We start from the raw sequence: 6403 nt of genomic DNA, 5'->3' as shown, positions 1-6403 counted from the left end.
CCATCTGTACTGTCATATCTGTCACTGCGAACCTAGTCAATTTGAGCTTCCTAGCTAGACTCAAAGGCATTACACTTATACTAGCTCCTAAGTCACATAATGCCTTCTCAATAGAGAAGGTACCTATATTTCAAGGAACAGAAAAGCTACCCGGGTCCTCTAGCTTATGGGGTGCAGTGTGAGACAAATAAGAGCATGACTCTTTGGTTAATGCGACAGTATGCACATTTTCAAGTGACTTTTTCTTAGACAAGAGTTGTTTCATGAATTTAGTGTAGGCAGGCACTTGATTAACAAACTCAAGGAAAGGCACTTGTACATTCAAACTACGAATAACCTTTTCAAATTTATTGAAAGATACATGTTCCTTCGTCGGCACTAGTCTCTCTGGATATGGGGCTGAGAGAAGTACCTTAGCCCTCTCCTCTAAGTCTCGCATGCCGGCATCCGTGGACTTGGGCTGGAAGTCCACTACTTTCTCCTTGTTGAAGCTTGAACCCTCTTCAGACCGTCTCAAATGTGAACCAATTATCGTCATCGGGTCGAACTTCGGAATCGGGACGGACCCATCAGCACTCGGGTCTTTCCCCAATATTTTCGGAACTGACGTGCCCCGAAACAAATGGTCCCTCAAGTTGTCGGGCATCGGAGGACGAAAAATCTCGTTATCAGCAGCGATCTCAGTCGATCGACCAGTGATGTCAGTCGATCGAATGGGATGAACAGGACCAAAAGCTTCTGTAACCCGCACTTCAGTCGATCGACCGGGTATGTCAGTCGATCGACTGATATACCTGGTAGACGCCTTTTTCTTTCCTTTGCTCGTTCCAGCTTTGTTTTGACTCGGTTTTGCCTCATCTTTTGCAGTGGCATCCTCGACCATAGCAGGCCCCTCCAAGGTAGACCCACTCCTCAAAGTAATGGCATTCAGGGTCTCTTTCTGGTCAGTTTGAGTCGGTAAGTGTCCCAGAGCTCGAGTGGTACTCTTGCTAGCCAATTGAGCAATTTGGCTCTCGAGCATCTTCATCCTGGCCTCTCTAGCTTGGGACTCCTTCAGCAATAATTTCTTCAACTCGGTGAACTCGGAATTTTGGGATTGTTGCTGCTGCGGCACATAGGGAGGTTTTTGATATGGTTGTTTGTGAGGGGATACATAGGCTTGCTGCTGCTGCTTTGTGGAGGTTGAGTCGGATTCGGACATTCTCGGCTACTCCACCTCAAGTTGGGGTGGACATTCGGCTCATAGTACGTGTTTGTCTGCCTATAGTGTTGAAAGGCGACACAAGACTCAAAGGGGACAGAACAATTCTCCGAGACATGCCCCTCGGCTCCACATCTTCTACTGACGAAAGAACCGTCTCAAAAGCGTTAACATGGTACATCCCACCTTTAGAAGCTCCTCCCAATTCATATTTGTCAAACCTTGCGGTGAGAGCTTCTAGTGCGGAACAGAGGAAGATTCAACAACTCTCCTCTGGTTTCCTCTCGAATTCCCATATTCAGCCTTATGAGTGGCCAAATCATCGATGATCTTCCACCCTTTTGTCTCTCCCATGTTTTCAAAAATCGGCCATTGGTCTGCAGATCCAATATAGCCCTCGATCGTCATACGACCCATTATAGAACTGGTTGCAAAGACTCCATTTTTCGAACCCATGGTGCGGTATGGTTCGCACCAGTTTCTTGAAACGGACCCATGCTTCATGAAAGTTCTCATCAGGCCCTTGTTTAAAGCTCGTGATCTGAGATCTAATGGCATTCGTCTTTGAGGCAGAGAAGTACTTTTTGTAGAATGCCAGGGCTAAGGAATTCCAGTCGGTGATCCCATGGGCGGCTCGGTCCAGATCTCTATACCACTCTCTTGCAGCGTCGCGAAGAGAGAAAATGAATATGGTCTCCTTGATCTGATCTTGGGTCACACCGGTCAGCGGGGGTATAGAGCAACAATAATCAACGAAGGTCTCCATATGCTTGGCTGCATCTTCATTTGCAGCTCCCCCGAACTGGTTTCTCTCAACCAGGTTAATATAGGAAGGCTTTGGCTCGAATTTTCTCGCCTCCCCAGGTAGTTCGAATCCTTTGTAAAGATTCTCAGTTGTCGGCTCTGAGTGACTGGCAATGGTTGCTTCTTCAGCCATGACTGGAATTTCTGGAGAAGTGACTGTCACAGCTGAAGAAATAGAAGCAGGAGATGTAGGTGGATCTTCCTCAAACAGAGCGTTCTCGTAGTAACTTGACAGAGTACTCAGCTCTTCCTCTGTCGGCAATACCCTTTGTGATCGTCTCAACTCACGCAAGGATTTCTCGATCTCCGGGTTGAATGGTACTAGTTCACCACCCTGTGACCTGCGCATAAGAAGAAACTACAAAAAGAATATAAGAAAAGTTTAAGGAACGGATGTCCCTTAAACTAAGAGAGACTAAAAATAAAACAACTAAAAATTAGAACTATTGCCTCCCCGGCAACGGCGCCAAAATTTGATACCCGTCGTGAGGTGTCAAAAATAAATTTATAATCTCCAACTACAACTATAGCTAGCGGCTGTCGATCGACCAACACGCGAATCAGGCCGTGTTCTTTATATTGCCGCCTACACTACAACTCCCCTACATCCTAGCACAATTGATTTAGCTACTCATACTAACGATGATAACAACAATGAAATTAACGAAATAGACAGAAGGTTTCATGCTTAAAACGAATGAACAAACAATTAACAAGAAAGATAATTCGGTTTCGGGAAACTAACTAACAATTCCTATACTATCAATGCAATAAAGATGAACTGAAAATAGAGCAAGTGAATACCGAAATTGCAGAAGGATCGTAACGGAATGATTGAAATCACAACGAAAATCCAATGCGAAATAGTTTCCCAAACCCTAATTATTTCTAAAGAACTGTATGTAAAACTTAATGTGAAAACTTGATATCTAAACTGATGTTTCTAGGTTACGTTTTATAGAAAATATACGTAACAATTATTATCAAAACCTAAACTCAATGGGCTTGCGTTTCCTCGATCTTTTAATTCTCGTCTGGGATAGCGGCTTGGTCGATCGACTGCTAGGACTGGTCGATCGACTAAATAGCAATGAACAGTAGCTTCTGGAACCCGATGGTTGGTCGATCGACTGAAGGTAGTGGTCGATCGATTTGCTGAGCGCTACTTGACTTCTATAATCCCGTGGACTTGTCTTTTGGGCCTTGGAATGCGCACCAAGCTTGTTCCTTAAGTAAATTCTTCACGTCAAAATGCAATGCAGGATACTCGGGGATGGATTTAGCTTGATTTCCGCTGGATTCTTCACATTTCTGCAATAAAGTACAAAAACACGAAAGTAGACAGAAATGGGGGAAATGGTAGCTTAAACTACACAAATGAGCTCTGAAATGCGTGTAAAATGAGGTGCAAAACATCATATAAAAGAGACGCATCAGGCGCCATGCCAATACTGGTGTGATAGCTGTTGTTGTAAGAAAACTCAATCAAATCTAACCTCTGTTCCCAGCTACCACCAAAATCCATTACACAAGCTAGTAACATATCCTCAAGAGTCTTGATTGTCCTCTCTATCTGACCATCTGTCACAGGATGAAATGTTGTACTCATCTTCAATGTAGTTCCCAAAGACTCCTGCAACTCTTTCCAAAACCGTGAGATAAACCTCGAATCTCTGTCAGATACTATGTCTTTAGGCACCCCATGCAATCTCAGCACATTCTTCCGATAAGCCATAGCTAATTGTGCCTTAGTCCATGTATCTTTCATTGGCACAAAATGAGCTGACTTGGTCAGTCGATCCACTATAACCCGTATCATGTTGTTACCCTGCTGACTCTTCGGCAAACCCACGATAAAATCCATAGAAATGGACTCCCACTTCCACTCAGGTACCTCAAGAGACTGAATCTTGCCTTGTGGTCGTTGGCTGCTCCCCTTTAACTCTCTGACATGTCAAACAATGGGCCACAAACTCAGCTGTTTCTTTCTTCATCCCAGTCCACCAGAAAGTCTTCTTTAAATCCTTGTATAGCTTGTCACCACCTGGATGTACCGCGTATGGTGTACAATGAGCCTCTGTCATGATTGTCTTTTTCAGCTCCTCATCATTAGGGACACACCACCTCCCATCAAACCTCAGACTACCATTTGTATGAATAAAGAATCGAGACACTTTCCCTTTCTCTACTCCAGTTCTCCACTCCACCATCTTGGGATCCAACACCTGTTTACCGCGAATATCATCATAAAGATCAGGCTGCACTGTTAAATCTCTTATGGCATCCCCTTTCTGGATCATATGTATCCCAAACTTCCCAACCTCATCTCTCAATCTCATCAAAGATATGGTTGTGCACAAAGAATGTACACTCTTCCTGCTCAAAGCATCTGCAACTACATTGGCTTTCCCTTCATGGTAAATAATATCCATGTCATAATCGCCAATCAACTCCATCCACCTCCTCTGTCTCATGTTCAACTCCTTTTGAGTGAATATGTACTTGAGACTCTTGTGATCTGAAAATACCTTAAAGGTCGCCCCATATAGGTAATGTCTCCAAATCTTAAGAGCAAACACAACTGCACCCAACTCCAGATCGTGTGTAGGATAATTCTCCTCATAAGGCTTCAATTGCTTAGAAGCATAGGCAATCACTTTACCATTCTGCTTTAACACACATCCCAACCCATTCTTTGAAGCATCTGTATACACTTCAAAGTTCTCACTTCCTTCGGGCAATGCCAAGATCGGAGCTGTGGTCAAACGCTCCTTTAGTGTTTGGAACGCCGTCTCACAACTCTCATCCCAACGAAACCTGTTCTCTTTCCTCATCAAAGCTGTCATAGGTCTAGCAATCTTAGAGAAATGCTTCACGAACCGTCGATAATACCCAGCTAAACCCAAGAAACTCCTGATCTCAGCTACATTCGTTGGTGCTTTCCACTTGGTAACTGCCTCAATCTTTGTAGGATCCACAACTACCCCTTCTTTTGAAATCACATGCCCCAGAAAAGCAACTTTCTACAACCAGAACTCACACTTGGACAACTTTGCATACAACTCATGCTCCCTCAAGGTCTGCAACACAATCCTGAGATGCTCCTCATGCTCCTCCTTAGTCTTATAAAAGACTAAGATGTCATCTATGAAAACCACCACAAACTTGTCCAAAACCTGACTGAAGATTCTGTTCATCAAATCCATAAACAAAGCGGGTGCATTAGATAACCCAAACGGCATCACTACATACTCATAATGGCCATACCTCGACGTGAAAGCTGTCTTTGGTATGTCCTCCTTTCTAATCTTCACCTGATGGTACCCCGACCTCAAATTCATTGGTTATAGGTTTTAGGATAGTCGCTCTGATACCACTTTGTGACACCCCCATACTCCAAGTGCCTTACCAGACCACTCAGGTATAAAAATGTCACCATCTCAGTTTCCCGAGGCAATGATAATCAAATGACAATAACGAAACATAATTTAAATAGTAATAAAGTTTAAAGTGATTACAATTCCAAATCCCAAAACTGATAAATAATACGATACATGTTCTTAAAAACCAAATGTCTCAAAACTAAAGTACGATAGCGGAAGACTCTAATCAGCTCGTGGTGACACATCCCAGCTAGCCCAAATGCCTGTAATCAGACCTGCTCAACAACTTCTCACCATTCCCGAATGGGTCACCACAGTTTTACAAAACAAACACGGGGTCAGTACTAATCACACAACACAATCACAATAAGATAATTATCAAACATCTCAATCGTCACAGCAATCCCAAACTCCACAATACAACTCCACATCATTGACTACACACTAAAGTGTGTAGTCCTGCCAGAGTACCCATCGCAACAGGTACTCCACACCACCAGTGGGGGACCGCAGCCGTTCCCACCTAAGCCTCGCTCATCTCCATCGAGCGATAAACCCATGTTCATTAATGTGCACATCCTTTCTGTGGCGGGTTCCACAGAAGGCGAATCAAGGGCGTGAAACCACTCCCGCAAGTGACTCCGCTCAGCCAGGGACACACCCCGAAGATCACAGACAGATACAATCAACAACAATCTTTCTTCTACCAATCCTCCTCCTATTCACATAATCATACAATCACTGCCAATACAACAAACCATAAAAACCCCCAATCCCAAAATTAGGGTTTAAACAACCTCAACTAAATGCTATAAAATTGGCATGTAGAACTTACCCTTGATGCAAGGATCACAAAGATACAATGAACAACGAAATCCGACCTCTCTAGCTCCGGGATTTGCCAATAATGCGAATGAGGAGAACAACGTAGTTTTCAATCTCTTTTTGAGTGTATTAGGTTTATAAAAGTGTTTAGCAAAGATAACGGAGTTTATATATACTAATTCGCATTATT

At 43.5% G+C, this 6403-nt stretch overlaps 1 non-coding gene across 1 annotated transcript; it reads left to right on the top strand.

The window, feature by feature from the left end:
* The first annotated feature begins 1650 nt into the window (after nt 1-1650).
* LOC141603929 (small nucleolar RNA R71) lies at nt 1651-1757 on the top strand. The gene has a single exon (XR_012525764.1). It is a non-coding gene; the product is annotated as a small nucleolar RNA R71 (small nucleolar RNA).
* The last annotated feature ends 4646 nt before the right edge of the window (nt 1758-6403 follow it).

The sequence above is a fragment of the Silene latifolia genome, chromosome 9 (genome assembly GCF_048544455.1).
Source record: "Silene latifolia isolate original U9 population chromosome 9, ASM4854445v1, whole genome shotgun sequence".
Classification (NCBI taxonomy): domain Eukaryota; kingdom Viridiplantae; phylum Streptophyta; class Magnoliopsida; order Caryophyllales; family Caryophyllaceae; genus Silene; species Silene latifolia.
This window is presented reverse-complemented; position numbering and strand designations above follow the sequence as displayed.